This window comes from Peromyscus leucopus, chromosome X (assembly GCF_004664715.2).
Source record: "Peromyscus leucopus breed LL Stock chromosome X, UCI_PerLeu_2.1, whole genome shotgun sequence".
Classification (NCBI taxonomy): Eukaryota; Metazoa; Chordata; class Mammalia; order Rodentia; family Cricetidae; genus Peromyscus; species Peromyscus leucopus.
Genome location: NC_051083.1, coordinates 89,813,576 through 89,841,457, shown reverse-complemented (window position 1 = coordinate 89,841,457; position 27,882 = coordinate 89,813,576). Strand labels below are relative to the sequence as shown.

The 27,882-nt window shown below is 43.4% G+C and overlaps 1 pseudogene; it reads left to right on the top strand.

The window, feature by feature from the left end:
• Positions 1–6,569: 6,569 nt before the first annotated feature.
• On the top strand, positions 6,570–7,244 carry LOC114688495 (annotated as a pseudogene).
• The last annotated feature ends 20,638 nt before the right edge of the window (positions 7,245–27,882 follow it).

The window sequence follows — 27,882 nt, the reverse complement described above, 5'->3', positions numbered from 1 at the left end:
CATCTTGCATGACCAGGACCCATTGGCTTTGCCTGGTTGCATAAAGCAGGCAGGGCAACCATGTGAGCTACATGCATGGTTGGAATATCTACATGGGCCTGTGTGGGCAGGCACGGCCAAGTCTTTATAAGCAGGCGCCATGATTCCTGCGTCCGTTTACTCACGTGTCTTTCCACAGGCCTGTGCACCTCTTTCTCTTTACCTTATCTTAATAAATCTCTTGTTACTGGATTCTGTCGTGTTTTGTGATGTTTCGTCGCAGGATAAGAGCGCCGCAAATAACCAACAGAAGAACTCCCCATCTACACACATTGATTTTTGTGTGGGTGAATCAAATGACATCCAGTCAGCCTATTGGCAGCTCTGCCACTGTTTGAAAAAAACCTCCATAGATCGGGAAAATCAACCATGACAAAATCGGTGTGCAAACTCTGAACACAAACACAGCAGAGGATTTCCTTACATGTGATATAAGCTTAAGTATTAAATGGTTTACTGTAGCAGAAATCTTAAATGGTCTTATTAATAAATACAAACCTGGAGCCAGGTATTGGGGTGAACACTGAAAGATCCGAGAAGCAGAACAAGCCAGAGTACCTCACTACGCCAGTTCCTCAGCTGATTGTGTTTCCTCAGTCTGGAAGCCTATGAGTCCTCATCTGAATGAATGTCAGCTGAACTGTGATGCTCAAAGGCCTGAGGCTCAACCAGCCAAATGCTTCTAGTTTCTGGTCCTCACGCCTGATATACCTTTCTGCCTTCTACCATCACTCCCTGGGATTAAAGGATCACTTTCTGGGATTAAAGGCGTGTGTCACCATGCCTGGCTGTTTCCAATGTGGCCTTGAACTCACAGAGATCCAGAGGGATTTCTGCCTCTGGAATGCTAAGATTAAAGGCGTCTGTTACCACTGCCTATCCTCTATGTTTAATATTGTGCCTGTTCTCTTTTCTGTCCCCAGATACGTTTATTAGCATGCACAATATTTTGGAGAACATAATACCACCACATTACCCCTTTTTTGTCAAAAATTTAAAAAAGCTTATAACTAATACAAGAAAATTATATCCAATAAATATATACAATATACACAGTCAGGATTACATTATTGATGTCCAGTCCATTAACACTTGACAGATTCAGACAAAATATTCCATTAATATATAAAAATGTCCAGTCCAGTAACATTTGATAAAATCAGACAAAAAAATTTTCATTACTTATCCTATGTAAAACAAGTAGATCCTTTTTAACAGTAGATTTCATAATTTCACATTTTATCTTATCATATCCATATTCTCTTTTTCTTTTCATAATAGATTCAATAATTTACCTTTTGTCATTTTTATATCTTCCCCCTTTTCTTTTTAGAGTAGATTCAGTGATCTACCCATTTATCTTATTATTTCTCTTTTTTCTTAGAGTATACTCAATGATCTACCTCATATCTATATTCTTTTTCCTTTTTCTTTTTCTTTTTTTTAAACAAAACCTCTGAATCTAATCTCCTTGTTCAGCTTTTTTCCTGACCATTAACAATTAACAAGTTGTAACCAACCATCATAGACAATGACAATATCCATAACTCATTAAACAACTAAAAATCTCCCACCACACTTCTTGGGAATGTGGGTGTTGTTTTCTCAAAATTACTTCCTGCTTCCTGGGGGTGAAGACATCTTTAGGGGATCCTGAAAAGAAAATTTTTGGGTTAATTGTCAAGTCTTGTATCATTTGTCCAGTCTCTGCATAATAGGAAAGTTCAGGGCTTGTTTCAAGTCCTTGTTCAAGTAGTCTGTCAGGCTGGATCATCTCAGCTAGCCATCTCAAAATTGTCCTAAGTAGTTTGTAGTCAAAAATTGATCTCTTGGTGGTATTAATCAACTTAATGGATTTACCATAGTCCTTGCAGAATCATCATTGTGGGGTCCCATCATCCTTTTGAAGATTTCAAAGTCACTGTTAGACATGGTCATGGTTCCCTGCAGACATTTTTTTTTTGTGCCTCCTCTGTGGTTTGGAGCAATCACAGTCTGATAAATGTCTGTCTCTCAGAACCATGAATGTTCTTCCCTAGAAGAGAAAATCTTCACAGCCATTTCTCCCCACCATCTGTCTTGCCAAACTTTTCCAAACTGACCTTTGCCAATGCTTTCTTGTAACACGATGGTCCTGGCAATTCTTCTCTGAACCAGCAGCAGTAAACCCTTTGTCCCAGGTAGAAGCATCACCACAGTCACCAACACAATGAGAAGGAGCTGGCAACGTGGAGCAGCAGCTGATGCCTCCATAGTCCCACAGCTGCCACTTTTGTGGCTAAGCCCCAGCCAAAGTCTCCTAGGCCAGCGTTAAAGTCGGGATCCTCCTGCCTCTGCCTCCTTTAGTAAATCCTAAAAGTGTGCCACCACAACTGGCTGAGGGTAGCTCCAGTCTGAGCAGGGGCCCAAAAGGCCACAGGCAAGCAGCTTTTTCATGAATTCGTACCACCAACGTTGGGCTCCAGATGGAGCAGGAATTTTAAATGGTCTTATTAATAAAAACACACCTGAAGCTAGTTATTGGGGTGAACGCTGGAAGATCGGAGAAGCAGAACAAGCCACAGCTACCTCAGTTTACAACTTCGTTTTTTACAGTATATGGTGCCCTGGCGAAGAGTGCTAAGGTGTGTCCTTTTGTGGAAATGGAAACAGAGAACTATGCACACCCCAAGTTCATAAAAAGACTTAAGAATTAAGAAGAGATTATGAACCCGTGACTAATGTCACAGTAATTGGCCAGACTTCCCTAACTTTTTCAGGTCAGACTATGATTTATATATATATATATATATATATATATATATATATATATATATATATATATGTATGTATATATTTTTTTTTCAAATGTTCTTATGCTATGAGGAGAAAAACCCCAAACAAGCAAATAGTTCTTCTCATCCTTATTATATATTTTAGGAGATATTGAAGACTGGCAGTGTGGTTCATGGATTTAATCCCAGCAATTGGGAGGCAGAAGTGGGCATCTCTGTGAGTTCAAAGTCAGCAGGGTCTACAAAGTAATTTCCAGAACAGCCAAGACTATTCCTCAAAGAAACCCTGTCTAAAGAAATAAAAAACAAAAATAATTATGAAATCGACATGTTGAGTCCAGAAATCTCCGCAAATCTTCTTGAAGGTCTTGGTCTCTTTAATAATGCAATTTAAAGAAAGACTCAATGGATATTTGATGACAATAAAAAGTTTAGATTTATTTATGTTGTTTTATGTGTGTGGGTATTTTGCCTGCATGCATACATGTACAGCCTTTGGGTGTCTGGCACTGAAATAGGTCTGAAGAGTGTGTTAGATCTCCAGGAACTGAAGTAACAGATGATTATGATCTTCCATATGGGTTCTGAGAACTGACCAAGGATCTTCAAGAAGAACAAGGGCTCTTAACTACAGAGATCTCTCTCTAGCCTCTGGAGAATAATGGCATTAGAGTTTAAAAGAGAAACCCTAATGTCTTTAGAGCACTTGTTCCTGCAGAAAACCCAGGTTTGGTTCCCATCATCCACCAGGAGGCTCCCAACCATGCACAACTCCAATTCCAGGGGATCTGATGCCAATTCTGACCTCATTGCTAACCAGGCACCCAAGTGGTACACAGACATTTACCTAAGGAGGAAAACAGAGAAAGAAAAAAACTGAAAAGCTCCAGGACAGGTAATTGCAAATCTCCTCAGCTGCCCTGAGGAAAGAGATGAGCAGAAAAAGAGGAAAGCTGTCCCATCTGAATTAAGCCTCCATGGCTGACATACAGGGATCCTAAGCAGCCACACGGTAGGGGGGGGGGAAGTTTTAGAGAAAGAGTGAATCTCACAGTGTTAGGGAAGGAAAGAGGGTTAGTGAAAGCACACCTAGAAAAGAGAGGAAAGTGGGCAGATCCTAAGGCTGCAAGACTGCAGCTCTGTGGGAGCCTGCCAGAGGAGCAGACACCCCTTATGGAAGGGGAGGCACCTTACCTCATGAAGGGATCAGTATGGCCCCTTTTGCTTTTTAGTATGCCTTTCAGGAAGGATCCTCATTTTTGAGAAGGGGTCCTTTGGCCTCCTGGTTGGCTGACCCGAGTGGATTAACTCTTACCAGGGAGAGAGTGGCCTGTCTCCATTCAGAACGCCATTTCTGTCTTTTGGAAAAGAGGCAACATAGTCTATTAATGAGGTTTCAAGACTACTGTAAAGGAACCTCCCCAAGGTAGGTGAAGGGAGAGAGAGAGAGGCATCCCACATAACAACAGGGACTATTTGTTTACAACTTGTTAAAGCAATGGAGTCACACAACATCATTTGTTTGTCAGAGATGCAAGTGAGAGAGCTTTGTGATGGAGATCTTTTTAAAGCTCCTAAGACTTCAGGAATTTCTGGAGAAGATGGAGCAGGGGACCAGGCAGCTGGAGGCTGGGCATGGAACATCATAGATAGAGGCCATATTAGATCTATTTAATGGGAAGGTGGTTAGTCTTTCACTCCTGAAGATTGGTGCAGAGCTGAGCTTTGATTACTCAAGCTGTGTGCTGGAAGGATGGCTGATGACCATTGTTGTCATCCAGGGTCAGATCATTGCCCCTTGCACACTCCATTTCCATCTAAAATAAATTAATCATTCTTTCACTTAGCTCAAATATAAGTACTTTTCCTTCTCCGTTAGAAAATGCATGAAAGTCAGACAAAATTAGGAACTGTCATTTGGGGAGACAAATTTCTACTTTATTCTCAAAAGTGCAATATCCTACTGTCCACACATTGAATTCACAGTTACAGGACTTGCCTCTGTGAATCTGATCTTGTAATAGAATTGAAAGCCACTTTGTCAAGATTCTTCCATCACAATGCCCAGTACAAATGTAGAAAAAAAACTGGTATTGAATAAAATTCTTTTTAAAAGCAACTTTCCAACCAGAGAAACAGACACGCCCAAGAGGTGAGTGGTACCTGATTCAAGGAGGTGCTGTGTGACTGACTGACTGACTGACTCTTGCTAGTATGCAGGACAGGGAAGCCTGGGCTGGGATGCTGTCACATAACTTGCCAGCTGGAGTGCCCCGCCCTTGCTCCCCAGGGCTCTGTCCCAGAGCCACCTCTCAAGTCCCTGGACTTCTGGTTACTGTTCTTGCTTCTCTCAGGTCAGTGTGAGGCTTTGCTCCTAGAGGCCAATGCTGAGGGGTGAGGCCAGCTGGGCGCTAGGAGGGAAAGATTGGAGGTGGAGTTTGGGACAAGGGTGGAGGGCTTGGGTGTAGAGGGAAGAGGCAATGGGAAATGGAGGCTACTGGGGAGCTTGCAGCCCCTGGGCAGAGGACAGAGGAGGCAGACACCCCCCAAGTATCCCCGCCTGCCTGTTGCACCCCACCCAGTATCTTAGCTGCCTTCACTGCCCCTTCTCTACCCCTCTTTGGAGTCTGAGTTCTGGACCGGGGCTGGGAGGAGCCCTCTAAGAGAGGGTGTGGAAAGAAAGAGGGGAAGGAAGGAAGGGAGGGAGGAAGGAAGGGAGGGAGGGAGGGAGGGAGGGAGGGAGGGAGAGAGAGAGAGAGAGAGAGAGAGAGAGAGAGAGAGAGAGAGAGAAAGCAAGCTAGGCAGAAAGAAAGAAAGAAAGAAAGAAAGAAAGAAAGAGAAAGAAAAAAGAGAAAGAGAGAGAGAGAAAGAAAGAAAGAAAGAAAGAAAGAAAGAACGCTAGGCAGAAAGAAAGCTAGGCAGAAAGAAAGGAAGGAAGGAAGAAAGAAAGAAAGAAAGAAAGAAAGAGAAAGAGAGAGAGAAAGAGAGAGAGAAAGAGAGAGAGAGAAAGAAAGAAAGAAAGAAAGAAAGAAAGAAAGAAAGAAAGAAAGAAAGAAAGAAAGAACGCTAGGCAGAAAGAAAGGAAGGAAGGAAGGAAGGAAGGAAGGAAGGAAGGAAGAAAGAAAGAAAGAAAGAAAGAAAGAAAGAAAGAAAGAAAGAAAGAAAGAAAGAAAGCCAGGCAGAAAGAAAGAAAGAAACAAAAACAACCTTCTGCCATGCCTGACCCCAAAGCTATTCAGTGCCAAAGTGGGCTCTTGAGTTCGAGCCAGGGCAGGGAGACACAGACCCCAAAGTAGTTAGAAGAGCATCCTCCCTTTGAGCTCAAGGCTTGAAAAGAAATGGCAGCTGGGGAGCAGGGAGGGATGGAGGAGGACAAGTCCTGAATCCAGGCGTTTCCTGGTCACAACTTTTCACGGAGGGCACAGACCCTGCCCCTGTGCCCTGTCAGCACATTTGAGCCTGCTGTTGCCTGCCTGCTGGGACCCCTGGAAAGCAGGGGCTATCTGTTCTGAATCCCTGCAGGTCAGCATACAGCAGCAGCCTGGAAACAGGCAGAATTGGGGCTCCACTGTGCACCCCCGCCCCGCCCTATTCCACAGTGTTTGCTACAGTGAAGGGGCACAGGGAAGGTGGCAGCTCTTGCAGTGTGTCCCTCCCTCCCCTGTGAGGGAGGGGTGCAGGCAGAAGGCACACTTGGAGGGCAGACAGGCTTAGTTAGAGAACCATTCTCAAGGGCAAGATGCAAAGACTAGTTGTATGTGCCTTCTGTGCCCGCTCCTCAGTCTCGGTGTCCTCTCTATTTCCTCTTTCCCCACCCCAGCCCCTCCTAAACCCCCAGGACAGGAAAATAAAAATCTGGACCTGGAAGAACTCTCGAGGGAGAAGGCACGAATGCCTTCCATGCAAGGACAGATGGAAAACGGCAAAGCGCCACAGGAGGAGGGACAGACAGAAGTAGCCTTTCCTCTGGGAGACAAAGAATGTCAGAAAACCAGGCAAAGGCAGGAGATGAGGGGATGCTACCAAAGCGCCAAGAGCAGCCAGAGCCTGAGAGAAAAGTAAAACAGGAAGGAAGAGCAGAGAGCCAGGCAAAGCCAGAAAGTAAAGGGAGCTCTGCAGGGAAGCGCCCAGCTGAGGACCCCCTGCCCAGAAAAGCCAAAAGAAAAACCAACAAGGGGCTGGCCCATTGCCTCAAGGAGTATAAAGAGGCCATCCATGATATGCACTTGAGCAATGAGGACATGATTAGAGAATTTGACAACATGGCAAGCAAGGGTAAAGGAGGATGAGAGAAAGAACAAGCAGAAGATGGGGCTGATCTTTTGGATGCAAAGAAGTTTGCAGGACCCCTTCTCCCCAAGGGGCCCAAGGGAATTCAGGGGTGGCTGCAGGGCCCCGCAAAGGGACATTGAAGACATCCCTTATGTTTAGTTCCCGGGCAGCATCTGCTGGGCAGAGTGCTCTAACCTTATGCTGCTGCTTCGATTTAGGCTTTCTTCCTGGTAGCTGCAGCCTGTTTGACCCTTCTGCCTGCCATGTTCAGATTCCAGTGTAGCCGGTTTTCCCTCACTGCGTGGAAAAAGTAATACTCAGAGTGTGTTGTCAAATTCAAGTACATGAGCCTCAGAACCCTCTATGTGGCATCAGCCGACTTCTGTGAAACTGCAACAGATAGTAATGTACACCGAGAAAACAAGTCTGAAAATTACTTGTGTCGTTCTTTATGGTTTTGTCAATAGTTTACTGTCTCCTAAGATGGCTGCTCCTTCTGGGCATAAGATACAGGAGTTGGGAACTAGTCCTAAGCAGTCAGGAACACTGTGCGTGTGGGGAGTGCGGTCATTGCGTTTTTTGTTTTCTGGATGTAAAATCTGGAGGCAATGTTTGTATTACTCCTGGAGCTCCATGGTGGAAGAATCAATTTCTCCTTTAGTGCTGCAAGGCAGAGCCTTGCCATCCGTGAAATGGGGATAAATCTTACCATGCAAGGGTGTGGAGAGGAGTGTAGGAAGCAGTGAGAATGTGAACTGCTGTGGTCTGCTCCTTGCCTCCTCCCCTGCATGAAGAACTCTGGAACTTGGTCAGACACTTGCGACTGGGCCAAGAGAGGTCTCCACTTTGCCCAGGAGTAAGTCCGGATAAGTGCGAGTCCATGCCATGTCTCCCTGGTCCTATGCCTCTTGTCACAGTTCCTCCCTCCTCTGGGGACACTGTGGTGGTCTGGATGCTTTAACCCAACCACAGCATAGAGACTCCCAATCTGACTCCAGTAGAATTATCTTCCCCTCGTTGCTGGGACCCAGTTTTCATTTGGGTCTTGATGGTCCATGAGGTTCATGGGGACTCTTTATGGTTTTTGTCTATTTCCACACAGCCCCCCCAGGAGTCTTAGAGGAGGATGGTGCAGGAAACCACATGAATGCACAGGTGCTGTGATGGTAACCCCGCTGATCCGAGTGCTCACATGCCTTTACTCAGGAACTGCTTCCCCAGAAACTCCTATCAAGCCCTCGGTTTCCATTCCGCAGACGGGTCACCACCACCTCTATCTGTATAGTGCTGGTTTCTTTACTTGCACTTGTTCTAAAATAGGCTTTTTTTTGAGACAGGGTTTCTCTGTGTAGTTTTAGTTCCTGTCCTGGATCTCACTCTGTAGACCAGGCTGGCGGAGAACTCTGCCTCCCTAGTGCTGTGATTAAAGGTGTGTGCCACCACCGCCTGGCAAAATAGACTTTTTTTTTTTGGAACACTTGTGTGTGTTTCCAGAATTACTACAAAAATGACATGGAATTTCCATGTACTCCATAGCAGGTATCTACTCTTTCTAAAGCCCTTCATTAGGATGGTTCATTTGCCAAACCTGACCAATACTAATGCTTTATGACATAGTGAATAATGTGTCATATTCACAGGGTTCAGTGTCCTTTCTCTGGTATAGGAACCTGCTTATGTTAGTACGGAACATTTTAAAATCATATTTCTGAGTGTTCCACCTCTTGAGTTTTTTTTAACTTCACCTAGTTTTAATGACCTTGACACTTTTGAAACATAGTAGTTAAATATTACTGTCTCACAATATAGGTTTGCTTTATGTTTTTCTTCTTATTTCACCAATATCTTGGTTTTCTTTCTGTTGATGTGTTAAGCACTATGGCTGACAACAACTTCAAGAGGACAGAGTTCATTTCAGTTCGCTGGTTACTGATTACTGTCCATCGCTGAGGGAAGCCAGGGCCAGCACTTAAGGCAGGAGTTGTAAAGAAATGTACTACTGGCTCTTTTCCAGTTTCACATTAAACTACCTCTCATATACTAGGCCCACCTGCCTATCTATGGCACTGCCCACAGTAGACTGGGTCCTCCCACATGTCATTCTAATGATGCACTTCTTCAGTTGAGACTCTTCCCCGGTGTCAAGTTGACATCCAAGAGTAGCCATCATATCTCACAGTAATGCAATTTGGGGGGAAGAAAATCTTATGTATAAAATACCATTCTTGTCACATCATGTAAAGAGTAAATATGATCAGTATTAATTATTACTGATGATGCTCCATTAGACTTGTGGTGTCTGTCAAGTTTCCTTTTTTGTTGTTGCTTTTTGACATAGGGTCTCTCTACACAGCCCCGGCTGTTCTGGAACTCACAGTGTAGACCATGTGGCCTAGAACTTACTCTGTAGAACATGTGACCTCCAACTCACAAAGATCTGCTTGCCTCTGCCTCCCAAGTACTGATATTAAAGGCTTGCACCACCATGTCTGGCATGCCAGGTTTCTTGATGTTAATATTTATACTTTCTCTCATTCCAAACTACTCTATAAAATAGTCTTTATTGGCAATGTAAGTTTCAAGAATAGGGCATTATGTTTCAGCTCAATGGCAGAATATTTATAAAAATAATTTAGAATCTCTATACATAGAATATGTATATAATTTAATTAATTAATTAAAAATTGTATAGGGGTTCTCTATGTACTCCTGGCTGTCCTGGAGCTCACTATGTAGATCAGGCTGGCCCCCAAATCACAAAGTTCAGACTGCCTCTGCCCCCTAAGTACTGGGTTAAAGACAAGCACCGCTATGCCCAGACTCCATTAATTTATGTATGTAATGTATTTATGGCAGTATAGACTCATGAATACTTATTTTTATACTTTTGAGTGTAATATAGCCTTGTTTTACATATTTCATTAGTCAAATCATTTCTGCCTTGGACATTGGGAGCTTTTTCAGTTGGCTTCTATATTCCAGTTTTCCTATATTATTTTATTGTGGCATTTTTAGTGCCTTCTGCCACTATAAGATACCTTAGCAAGGCATGATGGTACATACACCATAATACCAGCAAATAAGTGCCTGAACTGACCAGCCTAGGCTATATAGAGAGTTGGAGGTCAGCCTTGGCCATATAGAAGTCTCTGTTTCAAGCAACAACCACAAAATACTGGAGTGTTTTCTTGCAGTACTTCCTGCCCTGTTTCTAGATTCAGTCACTTCTCCATGAAGCCCTCATAACTTTTGCCAGAGAATTGTATCTCAAAAATTAATATCAGAGAGGTAGGCATATTAGGGATATCATTGTTTCTAGGACCCTCAGCTAACAGAGAGAGGAGGTGTTTGTTTATAAAGAAGAATAGGCAGAAATGTAAATATTTCTATAGGTAACCTACTTTACCTATATAAAGGTAAACATGGGTTTATGTTGGTGTTACCAGTTGTAGTTAATTACTGGGTAGGTCATTATAGACTCCTTTGCTTATGTGCAACCTTCTATTTCAACTATAAGAAACTTTTCTCCCACAGTTCACCATCTATTTTGTTAAACATTCAATCCTATTACACACATATATGCATTTTATTTGTGGGAAACAACCTTACCCATTAGAGTGCCAAATGATATGCAATTTTTTTGCCTTAAACATTAGACTCCACTCATTCCAAATTTAACTGTGTCAGCATATTACTCCTCTATCCTTTTTATTGAGGCCACTTCATATATTTGTAATATATTAAGATACCTATATCATATTATCCCTCTGGGGAGTGGTATTATAAATGACATTTTTAATTTCAAAATTAATTTGTTCATTGCTTGTATATAGGAAAACAATAGACTTTTATGTATTAACCTTTATCTTGGATATATGCCTTTTATTGGGTCTAGTGCTGTAATAGCAGGAGTGTGTTTCCCAGTTAGTACAAAAGTAAGCCGCCGGGTGGTGGTGGCACACGCCTTTAATCCCAGCACTCAGGAGGCAGAGCCAGGCGGATTTCTGTGAGTTCGAGGCCAGCCTGGTCTCCAAAGCGAGTTCCAGGAAAGGCACAAAGCTACACAGAGAAACCCTGTCTCAAAAAAACCAAAAAAAAAAAAAAAAAAAAAAAAAAAAAAAAAAAAGTAAGCCAAACAACCAGAAAGCTGTTCAGCTTTGTATATACCTAGGAGTGCATTTTTGGGACATATGATAATACCTTGTTTAACTGTTAGGGGCACTGGCACACTATTATCACGAAGCTGGACATTTGTGAGAAACACAAGCTGAGTCCGTTATTTTTTTTTTCTTCTGCTTAGATGCATAGTCATAGCTTTTTGTGAGGCAACACAACAAAATTTAAATTCCTTTCTGGAGTATAGATAGGGATAAATAACACTAAAGACCTTTTGAAAAGGGTCAATAGGGCTGGGCAGTGATGGTACACGCCTTTAATTCCAGCACTTGCTCAGTAAAAGTACAATTTCTTTCCAAATATTTTTAATCTACAGTTGTTTGTTTCACAGATTTAGAACCTGGAATACAGAGATTTTCTGCACATATTTTGAATCATCCTTACCCCTAAGAGAGCACTCCTTCTCACTTGGTATTTCAAGAGGTCCATTTGAGGGAACACCAACTACCTGCTTCATATAAGACCTTCCTTCCCACACTGGGAGACTAGATACAGAGTCATAAGAGACAGAAAGGAAGAAAAATCAAGCCCTCAAAGATAAGGACAGGACAAGAACATGTAACTCTCCTGGCTTAGTAAAATGCATAGCACCAATTTGTACATAGTGGTCCCCCCTCAGCATTCCTCTTAGTCTTTGAGGACTAAGTATTCTCTTTTATTGTTGGCAATAATGGCGAATGGCCCTAGCCCCTATGACTGGAATCTGGTGCCATCTAATAAAATAACACAGCCATGTGTTCTCAGATCCAGTAATCTATTCTTTGAGGATCTTTTCCAAAGAAATAAAGAAAAAGACACAAAGACATTCCTGGAAGAATAAATTATAGCACCAAAAGGCTAAACATATGACAGGTAAGGGGACTGACTAGGGCATATTTATGTCTCAAATTACTATGCATATGTACAAGCTAATGCAGTTCCCAGTGCCTGATAATGTTTATGTGTAATCCCTGTATTCAGAAGGCTAAGAGAAGAGGATGGTAAGTTTGAGACCATCCTGAATTGCATGGTGTGTTATACATTAACCTGGGTGATATACAGAGACCCTACCTCAAAAAAAAATATGGATAAACAAAACAACAATAAACTGAAACCAAAAGGCCATATTAACTCTCTTTTTATGCTATTATGGAGTGATCTGCAAGAGGAATTGTGAATGAAAAATACAAGGTAAAGAAAATGGGGGAAAACAAGTTACATGTGGCAAATGGAGACTAACAAATTGTATAAACCTATTAAAATAAATAAAGTTAGCTCCTTAACAAAAAAAATGTAACCATAATTATAAATTTTGTCCCTCAAACTCCTCAGATTTCAGGTACCCAACAGCTACAGACAGCTAGGGCTTCTTAGGCAGGGAAGTGCAGATGTGGAACATTTTCATCAGTTCAGAAAGTTATATTGCACACTGACAGTACACGCCTTTTGTTGTGAGTGGGAGAATTGATACACACAACATGATTGCTTGTGCTTTGGGAAAGTGGATAGTTAAAACACCACCCAACAAAAATGGTTCCTTGCCACACTACAGTGGAGTAGCCCAGGATAGATGCTGACAACATTTACTCCTTTTAAAATGTACTGTATAAAAAACTGATTCCATGCTCTGAAAAAAGGAATAGTACAATTAATTAGCAATAAAGAAGTCTATTCCTCAGCTTGAGTGTTCTAAAAACATTACCCACTCGAAGATACGTTAGAGAAATGGTTGATACCAGGTTTTGGGCCAGGAATGTAACAAATAAGTCTGGATCAAACTATCGTACCAGGAAGCATTTGGAAAAGATCCAGAAGCCCATATCCACATTGGAGTAGTGTTTGGTCATTCAGAAGAATGGAATCATGTTGTGTGCAGGCAAATGTATGGAACTGGACATCATCATGTGGAGTAAAGCCAATGAGACTTATCAGATAGGTATCAAGTGTTTTCTCTCATAGGTGAAGCAAAAAGTAGGCTGAAAGTAGGAGAGGAAGTGTTAGGGAATTAGGAAAGGCACGGGGAAGCACAAAAGAAAGTAGTGAGTTGGAGAAATGTGGTCAAAGGGTGTTATCTTCATGACTATAATGTCAGAATGAAATTCGTTATTTGTATAATTAGTATATACTTCCGATTAAGAAAAAGCTAAAGGGGCTTGCACTGGACAGAGATAAGAGTTTGAACATCAAAGAGGTTGGTGACTGCAATTGCATATAATATGACAAATACAGAAATTCTCCAAGTTACGATAATACTCTTAAAGAATATAAAAACAATAAAAACAAGAGTTGACCTTCTTTGTTGAAACACATGGAAAATATGACAATGAATGGATCAGGCTCACCATACCTGAACCCAGTGCTCAACCTTAAGGTAGGGCAGATAGGTCAGATCCACAGTTGCCTGAAATGCTGTATGTTGAATATTTGCTTCCCACACCCATCACAAATTAATCCCCATTGTGATGGTATCTTGACATGGACCTTTGGAAGAATAAAGTCATGAGGATGAAGCTCTGATGGTGGGCATAGCTTCCTTATAAGAGATAAGAAAGAGGTTTTGTTTTTCTTCCTGCATATACCGAGTGTATGTGCATGGATGTAAGACCATCCTTTGGAGCACAAGTTGCCTCACAGAAGGTTCACCCTTGAAGAAAATGGACTCTCCCCACCTGCAGCAGTAATCAGTTGCCTATAGCTCCTCAGCTATGGGTGAGACTTCATGAGCCCCTCCACTATCCATGATGTGATTTTTGTGCATGCAGTCACAACTACGTGAGTTCATATGTAGAAGCACTATCACATCTGGCAAATACTGTTTCTCTGGAGATTCTTTCTACCTCTGGCTCTTACAATCTTTCTTTGCCCACTTCTCTGATGATCCCTGAGCTTTGGATTGAAGATGTAATATAGATGTCCCATTTACATTTACAATCGAGCACTCCACAGTCTCCTGTTCTCTGCACACTGCCCAGCCAAGGGTCTGTGTATTTGAATCTACTATAAAAAGAAGCGCCTCTGCTGAGGATTAAGAGATGCACCAACCTATGGGAATAAAGATAAGAATTTAGGGGTCAGTTTATTACTATGTCTATTTAGCAAAAGAGTATTTTAAACTGGGCTCTAATGTAGCATTTCTGTTACCATGTAATTCATGTTTTGATTTGCTGTATTATCCTGCCCCTGCTAGATCTTGGAGAAATGCAAAGTTTTATTTCTATGGAAATAAAGTGGCTGTTCTTTAGCTAAAGGGGAGATTCAAGCAAGACCCTGAGGATCCTCATGATCAGAATGACTACATTAAACATTTATTAATGAAATAGCAGGATTTCTGTGCTTCCCAGAATGGAATTGCTTTCTAGTTTAGAAAAACTGGAAAAAAAAATCAATCAATCCAGTGTTCTCAAGACCCTAGACAATAAGCAGCAACGAAAAGTGATGCTTCTGAGACTATGAACAAATCAAGTTGTTCTTATGATTACCACAGCATGCTGCCTAGTCAAAACTTTTAGGTCATAGTACATGGAGTAGAATGCATATATAGCCCAGTGGGATCCCAGAGTTTACAATAAATTGGAGTCTGGAGAGACCAAAGAAACTTGAGGTCCCTAAGCTGTGTTCCAAAAAGGAAGGAACTACAATGAGAAAAAAAACAAAGAGGTATATAAAGAGACTCCCTTGAGTATTAACCTGAGAACTGCCAAAGATCAATTTAGGCACATTAGAATTATAAACCGTTTGATAGAACAAGTAATGAATGACTCATAAACAGTGCAGAACCAGACTTCAAAAGCCTAGGACTCTACCAAAGGAGTGTGAAGGATTGACTTTTTATAAGGTGTTTGCTAAAGCAAAGCAAAAGAAATATTTGATTGGTAAAATTCAAAAGTCCCCAGTTAAAAGTTAATTAGTGAGTTATGATTGGTAAGCACTCTTGTCAATGGTTAGTTTCCTGTCTGTGATTGGCTACACTTAAGTTTTGTTTTCTTAGGTTAAGAATATTTACTGTAAGTGGGTTTCAGTATGCCTACATAGGAACTCATCTCAGTCTAATAGCCTTCTGGTTAATTATTTTAAGAGAATTAACCCTTAAATACCTATCATGAAACTACAGTGGATTAGGAAATGGTCCACCCCAAAAAATTAAAGAGAATAATTGTTTGACATGTTCGGAAATACTACATGGTTTCAACTAGCCAGAGTTAAAGACCTTATAACTCACAGAATATTACATAGTATACTCAAGATGGTTTTAACTTGATAGAGTACAAGTACCTTAGTTACATTTTTATTCATGTGAAGAGACACCATGATGAAGGCAACTTATAAAAGAAAGCATTTAATTGGGGGCTTGCTTACAGTTTCAGGGTGAATCCATGGCCATCATGGCAGAGAACACCAAAGCAGTCAGGTGGGCATGGCGCTGGAGCAGTAGATGAGAGCTTATATCTTATCCAGAAGGCGGAAGTAAAGAGAGAAGCAGAGAGAATGGGAATGACAGGGGCTTTCGACTCTTCAAGGCCTTTGAACCTCTTTGAGGCCACCAACCAGCTCCCAGATCATGACATGGAGACTTACTCTTAATTATGAATGCTCAGTCTTATCTTATACTTGTCCCACTAGCTCTTATAACTTAAATTAACCTGTTTCTCTTCATCTACGTTTTGCCTTGGGGCTTTTTACTGTTCTTTCATTCTGTATGTCCTACTCTGCATCTGGCTTGCTGGTGGCTGCCTGCCTCCCAGCCCTGGGCATCTCCCTGCCCCTGCCTGCCCTCTCATTTTCTTGAGCCTAGATTCCTCCTGCTATGTATTCTCTCTGCCCACCAGCCCCTCTTATCCTTTTACTGCCTAGCGATTGACTGTTCAGCTTTTTATTAGACTAATCAGGTGCCTTAGGCAGGCAAGGTGAAACACCTTTACATCATTAAACAAATACAGCATAAACAAATGGAACACATCTTTGCCTAGTTAAACAAATGCAGCATAAACAAATGGAACACATCTTTGCCTAGTTAAACAAATGCAGCATAAACAAATGGAACACATCTTTACATAGTTACAGTAATATTCCACAACACAGGTCTACTCCTCAATCCTGCTCTTTCTAGTCCCTAGCCCTTTATTCATTCCTGACAATGGCTAACTGTCCTAGGTAGCTGACTGCCAAACGAAGGAACTGCTTTTCTTAACAGGGAATGGGAGAAGGATAGCCAGGAATTAGAGAGCTGTGGTATGTGCCATGAGGCCTTGCTTCCTGGACCACTTCTGGAAAGGAGTCCCCGGATGCTGCACCATTATCAAGGTAAGCCCAGAGCCAGGCGGACCGTCCTAATGAGCTTCTAACTTTTCTTTGACCAACAGGCATGTCACTCAACCTTTGGACCTCACTTTCTTCAGATGAAGGCAGCACTCTAGTGGCCAGGACCAGTCATTCCAGTCATTGGGTGGAATTACCACCAAGTTGTATCTTCACATGTTAACGCCCTAACCACAGTGTAGTATTATTTGGAGATGGGCCCTTGGGGAGGCAGTTAGAATCACCAAGCACAACCGGGATGGATGAAGACTGCTGGGAAGCAACAGGGAAGCAGCTGGGAAGCATGAGGCCAAGGCCTGCTCCCAAACTTGACTCTATCACTCAAAGTTCTGCAGCTTGAGACTCACCTTTTGTCTTTTCTACCACTTGTAGTGGAGTGTGTAGGTTGGTTGCTCTCTGAGGACTAATGTGACTGTGACAAAGTGTCCCTCTCACACAGCCCTTGGGAAGGGAGACACAATGCCTTTAGCTGCCACTTTCATGCCATGTTTCCCATATCATTGCGACAGTGTGTGGGCAAGTGCTGAGGAGAGGATGAAGTTGTTCTTACCTGTGCCCTCTGCCCCTGTTTATGGCCTGTAGACATTAAGGGTGCATGGTAGCCACATCTTCCCAGGGCATTTATGGAATTAGGATGTGAGCAGGAAGTAGACCTAGAAACTCACCAAGAGTGCCCTGTGGCTCTGCTTTGCACGTAATTCAAGGTGTCCTCAGCTGTGCCTCAGGCCCAGCTGTTCTCCCTTCAGGCCAGCTGTCTACATTCAACTCATTAGTTCCCATGTCAGATCAGGTGCCCCATCAGTCTAGCTGTCTGCACTTAGCCCAAGTGTTCCCCTCTGCAGGTCAGTTATTCATTTCTCATCTGAACTGTCTTTTCCTCAACCCAGGGGCTTTTCTCTTCAGCCAAGCTATTTCTCGGCTCAGCTGATGTCAGCTCAGCCTCGCTGGCCTCCTCCTTACCTCGGATGTACTCACAGAAGCCTAGCCTTCCCTAGCCCAGTTCATTTAGTTGCCCGCCTCCACCTCACACCAGATGTTTTATATCTCAGCCCACTGATACCACTCTGTCCTGCTGTCCCAAACACTACCCATATATTACCAACCTAGTCTAGCTTTCCCGTTCAAATGTCTGTCATTGTATATGTTCAAAAAACTGAAACAAGTGTCCCTCTCCTCAGCCAAGTTGCCCCTACCAAGCCAACTGTTCTGACTGTAGCCAACTTATCCTCCTAGAGAATCCTAGCTGTTCCCCATTATCAGTTACGATGATCTCATAGCAGCCCTACTGCTTCCCAGTTTCTCTCTCCCATCTGCCCACTTGGTCCTCTGTCAGTGTTGACTGCATCAACTGTTTCTCCGTTATTGATGGTAACTATCACTTTTGGTCCAGCGACCCTAACAGTCATTCTCAACATCAGCACAGCTATTCCTGTTTATGTCCACTCAATTGCTCCTTCCACATCACTTAGGCTTTCTCTGAGCCACTGAAATGTCGCTGTCTCCATTGGCTGGAATTCCTCTCTTTATATAGGCCCAGTACTTCTCTTTTCTAGAGCCCTTCTTAGGGAAAGGAAATGATATGCTGGAGCCCTGGGATAACCTCTGCTGTGGCTCCAAGTTCCCTCACCACAGTGACAGGGGCATGTTTGTGGTGCCTAAGACTAACTCTGGATTCACACCTCACTTTTCCCTGAAGGGCACAGGCAGCAAAGCACATAACACTGGAAGAAGAGAGGGAGAGTTCAGGATTGCCTATGGAGATAGACACTGGAGGGATCTATCATCACCTCAACACCTCCCAGAACCAAGAGAGGATCTGGCCATCCCTTTCCTCACAGGCACTCCACACATGCTTGAGTCACAGCTCCAGACAGGAGAAGAGATTCCCTTGCCTTTAGCTTCCCCAGAGAGACAGGACCAACTTATCAAATCATCTTCCCCACTCCAAACTGAGCCCCGAGAGAAGAAAAGATAGATACTGGTTAAATATGCAAATTCAGGCAAATGGCAGATCTAAGCCTAGTGATAGATGGGCTGTCAGGCGAGCACCCTGTAATGTATGTATGCCTGTGATTAGTGTAGGAATATTATGTGGTTTGAGGAGGGGTCTGGGGTGCTGGTATAGCCTCTGGCCAATGAACAGAACTGTATAGGTTGGGAATCTACAGAGACTCGAAAGAATCAACCTATGACCTTCCACAGTAGACCAGCTGGCTCTCTGGGGCCCAGATATCTAGGCCTCTCCAAGCCAAGATGTTAATTCTAGCAGCTCAGGGCTGGAGCAGGAGGGGATTCATTAGTGTGATCTTTATCTGTGTCTCTGTTCTTATCAGCTAAACAATAAAAGACACAATAAGTGCACAATTTATCAGGGAAAGCAATTTTGGGCCATTGATGTGATGGTCCTCAAATTTTCATGGTCTAAACCTTAATGTCTGTTTTTAATTGTAAAGTATCAGTGCCACAGGGGTCTTAGTGTTGGCACTTAGATGCTGAAGGAAGGCTGCCACTTTGTGGGTTCCAAGTAGGAGAGCTCCTATAGAGGAAGTATCCCATCCACCTGCAAACACATGGAAGCCTTAGGGCTTCTCAGGCCTGAGTGGGATTGGCCTAGAAGTAGGCACACTTACAAGAATGTCTGAAGGACAAAACATACCTCCTGTTAGTCCCTGAGTTCTAAAATCAAGGCAGGAGTAAAAATTTGGGCCACCTGAGAACAATGGAGATTTGCATCAGGAAAAAATAGTTTTGCTCTTGTCTTCCTGCAGCATACTCATCCTTCACAGCTTAGCTCAGGAACACCTACCTGTGGACTGACTATCTTATGTGGAGCAGTCTATAGAGATAGGACTAGGTTGCTTTCACTCAAAACTCCCAATAGCTTGTGAGGTGTCTGAACCATTTTGGGTGCTCAGTCTGGGGTGGCTGAATGCATACATGGGGGTGCTAGACTCTGAAAACAGGTTTCACAGAGATATTTTTCATTTACTCACTTATTCATTTAAACAGCTATTTATTTGTCTTTCTCTATGTTCTTAGTCTTGGAAGTGAATGTGACTCAGGCTTTGCCCTTGTCATAGTGAGTGTAGTACACGAGACAACCATATTCCAGGACCTGTAAGGAGCATGGAGATGGCTCCTGGGAGGGAGCCAGTGAATGGGATGAATGCAGTCCACTTTCTCCAGAATCAAATATATGCTATGTTGGGGTTTGAAACCATGGCATCTCAGGCCCTCTTGATTTGGGCCTGATCATGGCTTCCTGGGAATGAGGCTTGCTAGTGTGCCTTTGTGCAAGTGGGAAGCCCTGCAGGCAGGCTTGGAGAGGCTTGTTTCTTGAGGCAAAGGAAGAGGGAGTGGAGCTGATGGTTGCTGTGTTTTATTTTCTGAAATGAGCGCACTTGCCCCTGGCACCACACAGGTGCCAGCAGAGAAGTCAATAGCAGAAGGTTGGACAGAAAATTAATGGTTTAGAGGCCAATTGGAAGAAAAATAAAGATAATTAAAATGAATCTCAGCTGGCATCAGATTATGACTCACCTCCGACTCTACAGTAAGAGCTACAGAAGCCCAAGAGTGCCTATGAAAGCTAGTCTTCCCTCGTGTGTTCAGAGCCCTTTTCCTCTTACACCACAGCCCCAGAGGCCCCCTGAGTAGTTTGACCTCCTTTTATACATGTAGGAAACGGCCCAGGTACAGGGGTTTGTCTTGGGTAAAATAAAGTTAGAAGAACTGGAACTGAGAAGTTTTCCTGGGCTGTGGTGACTATTTAAATAAGAGCAGCCAGTGGAAGAGGGAGAGGTAAATGTGACTTTAAATATCTGGGAATTCTTTGTAAACAAGCACCTCCCTTACCATTCATTCATTCTTCAAACCCAGGCTGAGCGCTTACCATGTGTTAAGCCCTTTCCTGTGGCTTTAGTTGGCTGGGTTGAAGTGGTTATTGCCACTCTAGGAGAGACTGGTACCTCAGGAGGCTAGCTGGCTATTGACTGTGGGTACTGCAGGATGATGGCTCTTATTGTTCCTTACTAGAGGCATCTGAACCACATCCCAGAATGGAGCCCCCAAGAAATATGAGCTGCAAATGGTCAGTTTCCCCTGACTGTGGGTGGTTCTGTTAACACTGATTTTGGAGCTGGCCATGTCTCTCTCACAGGTACTTTATGACTTTTTCTCTCAGGAGGCTTCCTGGTGTGGTTATTGAAGGAAGTGGAGCAGACCAGGGGGACTTTCTTATAACTTCCACCCTTGGTGAGTGTCCCAGGATAGGCTTTGATACACCCCTGTGATGTCCATGGCACTCACAGACCCTGGTGTACAGTGGCTCCTCCTCCAGCTCAGGACTGGTGTATTACAGAAGCTGTGGGTTTTAAAGTGAACTATACTCAGCGATGAAGCATTATTGGAATTGGCTCGTGTGGAAATATGAGTGTTGATTGCTCTGAAGAGTGGTTCCCTCCCCTTGACTGAACAGAATTTTTTAAATGGGGCTGTGTGATCTGCATGACAGCTGGTAGGAGTCTGACACGAAGCAGTGAAGAATAATTGCTCAGCAGTGTTCCCTCCCTGTAGGCTCAGAGCTTCCTGAAAGGAGCCTCCAAGTGGGTAAGGAGCCAGGAAATTGCTCTTTGCCAAATGGCTACCTGGAAGCAGAAAGATGAATTGGATACAGTTCTCCAGTCCTCCAGTACAAGGTATCAGGCTGTCTATGTTTGACCATCCTTTCTGGTGGGCCTGGGAATTCCAATTGCTGTTTCCTTGCTTGGGTTGGATCCCAGAACCCTGACTTGGAGTGATGAAGAAATGAGGAAATGGCAGACACACATACAGAAAACCTGGGGTTGGGTGGCCTGGGCTCTCTGGTAGAGAATCTGCAACTTCTCAGAAGCTCAGCATGTTTATTACATACAGGTGAACAGGGAGTTGGGGTTATTGCCTACAGAAGAGTAAAGAAGTGGGTTTAGCTAATCTTGATAGAAGCAATCTCTGTAGAGAAGCAGTTTTCAGGCTGTAAACATCCAGCGGGGGAAACTATAGTGGACATTCTCTGCACACACTGTCAACACCACAGGAAGGCTTTGTCATCTCTCTGAGCCTCATCCAGGGAAGCCTTTGTCACTGTCACAGGGCTGAGGCATTGGGGTCCTTGACATTGCCATGCCTATGTTAAAAAATATGCATTGGTCTAGAACTTCACCTACCTTCTACAGGAATGATGGGGAGTCCAAGGCCATACCTACATCAGTTCATGCAGTACCTGAGTATTGCTATTTGACACCACTGGGAAGCAGGAGCCAGGGTGGAGATGACAGGAAGGGGCTGGACTGGGATGGACATGCTGACTGTAGCCACTAGCTCAGGACCCAAAGTCCAACTCTGAGAGCAAGAGAGAAGCAAGGTGGAGATAGGAGACACCCTTAGAATTGCTAGAGTGGGAGGAAGTTTGTCCTTCCTCTTCCTGAGATAGTCCTCCTGGGATTTAAATACTTCCAGCTGTTCTGATTATGTGTAGTTTCTTCCTTTCCACAAGGACCTGAGAAACCTTAGGAGTGGGATCTCCTTGGGTGTGAATGAATTGGGGGTCCCTCACAGCAGGTTAGGAGGTTCCTATGCATGTGAAAGATACCCAGCAGCCCCCAGCATGAGTGCTGAAATCACTATGCCTATTTTCTTGCCTTGTTTGGCCTCACCTCTTTCTCTTCCTTTACTAGGAATCCAGAGACAAACAGATGGCAACCATCAGTGGCTTCTAAGGTTTGCAAAGAGAGAGCTGGGGGTAGCTGGGAGAGAAAGGGCTTTAGAGGAACAGTAGTTCTTGGCTATGGCCTCATGGATTCCCCAGGCAGTGGCCTACAATGTTGGAGGACACCGTATTTTCTCTTCTTTGCCCCTCCAACAGGAAGTACTTCAGGAAGAATCTAGGCTCTCCATGCATCTGTTTCTGGAGTATTTGGGGTGGGGTGGAGGTGTGAAGCAGCTTCCAGGCATCCTTCATTCATTGCCAAGCTATACCTTCTGGTACTTTCCTGGCTGGTAGTGGTACCCTCCTCTCTTTATCCAATATATCTATGATCTTCCAGAGTTGAAAGATAGGAGTCTAGGGGCAGATTTGATGCAGGGTGGAGCTTATAGTATCACAGGTCGAGGGGAGAGGAGGCTAAGGACTTTTCTCCACCTATAGATATTCCATAGGAGGCAGAAGCAGGCAAATTCAGACTATGGGTGCTAGGGAGGCAGATGATTCTAGAAGAATATTCAGGATTGGCCACTGAGCCCTGACTGCACATCCAGTGTTCCACAAAGTGGCTGAGTGGTATGTGATCACTAGTTACTTTTGATGTACTGCAGCAAATCATTACCTCTCCCTCAGTCTTAATTTCATAGCTGATATAAAAATGCTCAAAGAAGTAAAGGACCTTTTCCAATGATCACTTACACAGGATGGAGCACTTTGCAAAGAATATCTTGTTTAATATTCATGACCCTCTCAATAAAAAAAAATGGAAACTTCTCTGCTAGCTAGATATCACAGTAAGGTGCTGTGGAGGCTGCTGTAGGAGAAAGGTTATCAACAGTCTTGCCCGGCTGTGAACTCTACAAGGCATAAAAGCAACCGGCCTGGCAATACATGCACATTGGTGCAATAGTGCTATGAATGCTAGGGTGGTAACCAATTGCTCTCTGATTGGCCTTAAGCCCTACCACACAGGAGGGAACTGGTACTGAAACTTTGCCCCAAACCTGGCAGGTTATAGGCCCTAAAGGAGAACCAACTACTATTATTTTGCTAAATGGATAGAGTGCCAAATTGCTTTCTAAATATTTATCTTTATACCTGTAGATTAGTGCAGCTCTCAGCACTGAGAGAAATTTCTTTTTGCAGTGGATGAGAGTTAATATAGAAGTTCACAACTGGTCAAAGTGCAGAGAATAACTAACTGTGGAGTGCTCGTCCCTAAATAGAACATCTATATTGCACCCGCATTTAAAGCTCATGGAATATTTTGAAAGAGGGGCTGGAGAGATTGCCAGATGTTGTGGAGGACTGCTGCAAAACAGTGTATTCCAGACAAAATGTGGTCAGTGCACTCATGAATTCACCGCAGGGTTAGTTACCTGCACAAAAGTTGCACAAGATTGGCCCCATCAACATTTCATCGTGGAAAGAAGAGCTCATGAGGCCCTGCCTACTCCTGAAGGCATATTGGCAGTTAATGGTTGGCTGGGGTAATAGATGTTACTTCCTTCAGTGGTGTAGCCACTATTAAGTTGCCCATGCTCCTGTAAAGAATCTTCCACCCATGTTCAGGCAGACAACCCCATTCAAACTCAGTCACACACAAAATAATACATGAAAGTAGAAAAGGGATTTGTTGAGAGGAAGGGCTAAAAGCATTTCCCATAAAATTTCTTAGAGGGGAGGGGATTAGTACGGATCCATCCTTGATTGGTCCAGTTTTTCCCGGGCCTGGACTTTATCTTATTCTAGCTTATCTGTTTGCCCTGTCAGGAGTTTTACAACTCCTCTCCGGGGTCTGGTCATGTTATCTCCGGAGAGGGGCATCTCATGGTTAATTGGTTACCATCAGACATCCTGACTCTGTTCTTTTGTTCCTGGGGCTGGCGCCATCATTTCTGGGGACTTGAAACTGGCCTGGGTCTATCTATATTGAGATATCTTTGTCTAAGGCCCCCTTTTTGAGACAATAGAGTGAGGGTCTTGTTGTGCCTAGATCGCATCCCCAAAGCTGCCACTGGAGACTTTAGGTACAGAATGCAAAAGTAAGGTGTTTTCTAAGTTGACAAGCCTCCAGGAAGCCTCTTCCAAATCTCTCACTCACAGCAGGGAGGTTGGAAGGAGTGCTTCCCTTTCTTTGTGAGGCTAGTTCTTAAAGGCACAGACCATTTAATTTATTTTAACCCGCCTCCCTTTTTAGTCTTTTGGTCGAATATCCTGACTGTGTTTTCCAAAGTCCCTGTAGCAGATACAGCCACCTGGGGAAAAAGGGGTCTAAGTTCTTATCTACAACTTAGGAATCCTGGTTTAAGCTTCTCTTTGTCTGTAGGGGATAGAGTGGGGGATTTTACTGAGGTATCACATGCTTACTGGTTTGCTCCCCATGGCTTGCTCAACTTACTTTTCAATACAGGTCAGAGCTACCTGCCCAATTATAGCACTGCCTAAAGTGGGCACATTTGATTTGCCTCCTAGACTTGCTTATGGGCAATATGATGGAAGCAATTCCTCAATAAAGGTTCCCTCTTCTCAGATGACTGTAGTTTGTATTAAGTTGACAAAAACAACAACAACAACACAACTAACTAGCATGGGGAGATGAAACAGGAAAATAAGAGATAGAAAGAACTAAAACTCATTATATACATATATGAAACCGTGAAAGAATAAAAACTAAAAACTAAATTTTTAGAAAGAAGAAATTGAAGCTTAAAGGAGGTGAGTGACTTGGCCACGGTCACCCACCAAAAATCAAGAGCACAGATTTAGAGAAATCTAAAGTCAATGCCTAGCACCCCTGTGTCAGGCCACAAGAATATATCACAGAGATTCAGATGTGTATTATAGCTGCACTTTGACCGGCCAAGGGTCTGTCAAAAGGCAAGCCATTTATTATGAGTATTTGGTGTTATCCAGCTTTTAATATTTCAGTTGTCCTCTGCTATGAAATTATTGCATGCCCAAATTTTCCCAGACCAATTGGCAAAGAGTTCAGCTCCTCAGACCTGCTGAACTTCTAGGTAACTAACTTCCCTGCTGGAGCCAGTACTTGGATAAGGTCACACAGGCAAAGACAAGCTGACCAGGAGACACATAGCTTTGTTTCATGTGCTAATGAAGCTCATACCATCCTCTTGCCTTGAGTCCTAGTGGCTCTCCAGAGCAGTTGACTAAGAACAAAAGAGATTTTTACACATCAAGGTAGAAGGTAGAGCAACATTCCTGAGGAAGCAAAGAACCACACGGGAGGGGGAAAGGAACAGGCATTTTCTGTGGAGCAGAGAAAAAGGCATGACCAGGGAGAAGAGAAGAACACAGAGGTGGTGTAGATGGTAAGGAAGAACTCTTGAGTCAGTAGTAGAGAGCAAGTAGACATGGAGGGAGAAGAAACAGAGGATGAAGATGAGGCAGGAAGCATAAGAGCTTAGTCATTAGCAGAACTATGAGAGGGAACTGGATGGAAATGAGGCTATATAGACATGATTTCATCCCAGAGAAATAAAGTAGCTTGGTGACAAGACAAAGAGCTTGGTGTATCTAGACTTATTCCTGCCCTGAATGCCTGACAGAGTTGTAGCTGAATTGATAGAATTTTGTCTTAGAGGAATAAAGTTAACAGACATAAGAACATAGTGTACACAGATTTTTTTTTTCCCTCAGATATTCCACCCCGGATGTAGAAAAATCCCCAGACCCTGGGTAATCCATAAACCCCCTAGTGGTGAGTTTGCTAATACTTTCCTAACAGAAGATCTTTCTAGTCAGTTCCCACATCTAAGGGTTAGGTTTTTGCCCAGGTGGCCTGGGTTCGACTCCCAGTGTGGGATCTTTGGCTAAGTGCAGAGGGGAATTCTTGGGAAGCAGAGGCACAAAGAAATCTCTGAGTTCAGGCCAGCTTGGTCTACATAGACTGTCTCAAAAAGGGAAAAAAACAAGACTGAACACTTTATCCTTCACCAGGTCCATTAGAGCTTTCAGTTTATTGATTTTATGAGACTCCTGTGTGTGTGAATGAGTGAGTCTCTGATTCTTGTGCCTTCTCTTGGGCTCTTTCCTTCTGTTGGTTTGTCTTATCTAACTTTGATGTGATGATTTTTGTTTTATTATATTTGATTTAGTTGTGTTTTGTTGTTATCTCTTGGAAGCCTGTTTTTTTTTTTTCTAATGAGAGACAAAATGAAGTGGATCTGGATGGGAGAGATTGGGTGGAACTTGGAGAAGTAGAGGGAGGGAGGGAGGGAGGGAAGGAAGGAGGGAGGGAGGCGAAACTATATTCAGATTATTACCCGCACTGGTAATTAATCCTTCATTGTCTGCTAAACCAGCATGACTTTCTCTGAAGGAAATGCCAGGCAAGACAATACTGATGTCCCTCAGGACCCACCAATAGTTTCTTCTAGACCTATAACCAGACTCAAGGCAAAGAAGGCTCCGAGAGGGTAGATAGAAAGTATAATTCATAAGGAAGTGTGCTACACTACTAAAGGGATTAATGAATTTGTTAATTCCTTCAAGCAGAAGTCTGGAGATTATGTGAGGGAATGGATTTTAAGGGTGTGGGATAATGGTGGAAGGAAAATAAAACTAGATCAGGCTAAGTTTATTGATATTGGCCCTCTGAGTGGAGATTCTAGGTTTAACATGGAAGCTTGCACTGTTTAAAAAAATGTTTGTCAAAAGATGGCCTACTGAAAAGGAGTTGGAGATGCCTGGTATCCCTTGGCTTAGTGTTAACGAAGGAATTTTAAGGCTCAGGGAAATTGCAATGCTAGAATGGATACACTATGTGAAACCTAATCTACAATGGGAATGTCCAGAAGACAGGCCCTTCATTAATCCTATAAGACCAACATGGTTGCCGGGTGGCGGCGGCGGCGCACGCCTTTAATCCCAGCACTCGGGAGGCAGAGGCAGGCGGATCTTTGTGAGTTCGAGGCCAGCCTTGTCTAAAGAGCAAGATCCAGAACAGGCTCCAAAACTACACAGAGAAACTCTGTCTCAAAAACAAACAAACAAACAAAATAAACCATAAGATATAAAGCAGAATATTGGGAGACTTCTGACACCTATGGCTGGTTTCTTCGCCCAAACTGAGTGGAAAATTTTACGAGTATGGGCACGAGTGTGTGTGTGTGTCCGTCCATCCCGGGAGCAGAGCCCAGCTATAATAACTTTTGCCCAGGGCCAGAGAAGAACTATATCACTTTCTCTGGCGGAACTTTACCCTAGCAGAGCAAAGTCATTACACTCCCAGGGGCCTGAGCAGAGCTGTGACAACCTCGCTGGGGAAACCCTTCGTTGCCAGAGCAGTTGTTGCACTTGCATTGGGGGAACCTTTCCTTGGAGCAGGGCTGTAAGCTGCTACGCTTACACGCTTACATTGACTTCATGGTGTTCCTTGGCTCCCGAATGCCAGGATCCCTTTCCATCTAAGCTGCAATGCTTACAGGGTGAGAGTAAGTAATGAACTATAATGTGTTTTTGCAGTGTATGGAGTAAATTCCTAGGCTTGTCTGAGATCAGAGCTTTGGTGCATACTCTTGTGTCTAATTTCAGGGAGCCTTGAACAAAGAACCCTCGAATGTA